The sequence below is a fragment of the Bactrocera latifrons genome, unplaced genomic scaffold, assembly GCF_001853355.1.
Source record: "Bactrocera latifrons isolate USDA-ARS-PBARC rearing strain unplaced genomic scaffold, ASM185335v1 scaffold_111, whole genome shotgun sequence".
Lineage (NCBI taxonomy): Eukaryota > Metazoa > Arthropoda > Insecta > Diptera > Tephritidae > Bactrocera > Bactrocera latifrons.
In genome coordinates, this window is record NW_017534531.1 from 136770 (window position 1) to 137433 (window position 664).

The 664-nt window shown below is 36.0% G+C and overlaps 2 protein-coding genes across 2 annotated transcripts in view; both read left to right on the forward strand.

Annotated features, from left to right (window-relative positions):
- LOC108974382 (fructose-bisphosphate aldolase-like) overlaps nt 1-117 on the forward strand; it is a gene marked incomplete in the record, with an annotated part of 3259 nt that extends 3142 nt beyond the window's left edge. The window contains 1 exon segment of the mRNA XM_018942160.1: nt 1-117.
- LOC108974389 (leucine-rich repeat protein SHOC-2) overlaps nt 1-664 on the forward strand; it is a 9637-nt gene that overhangs the window by 6898 nt on the left and 2075 nt on the right. The window lies entirely within an intron of this gene.

A 664-nucleotide genomic window follows, 5' to 3' on the forward strand; every position in this document is an offset into this window, starting at 1 on the left:
GAGACCTGAAATTGGTGACAGTGTGTTTAACATAGACTTGCAAAGAAGGTAGCTAGTAAAACTCCTCAACTCACTTGCACACCAGCATAACCCTTGGGACCAAGGAAATTCTCACACTCTGCAGCTATATCGTTCCACTTCCACTCGAAGAGATGAACCATTGTTGTTCGTCCCGMTGCATAATTGGGATTGAATTGGGCGTCAACTGGGTAGCACGAACCGAAGAGGAACAAAAGAACACAGCAACTGATTTTCGTCACAATCATTTTTTGGTCTTTGGTTTAGTAGACTACAAGCGTTAAGATTCTTTTAGACTTGAAACCTCAAAACTGACTAAAATGTAACAGAATTGTAAAGCTTTTGTATGAAATGCATACTAATAAAAACAAAAGACACTTTTTATACGTATGTACCTCTTTTGTCTCTTATGCGAGACGATATGCTATAAATAGCTCTGCTTGAGTGAATGAGAGAATAAAGAGCGAAAGAGTAATGTTCGTATAAGCGGCATATAAGTAATCGGTAATTTATTGGTGATTCAAGATGTAAAGAYTTTATTATTTATCTAGATACTGATAATCGATTTTTAATACAATGTACAGATAAGGTTAGATTGGTTACAGATTGTTAAACCTATAAATATCACGCATTCTTCACATGATTG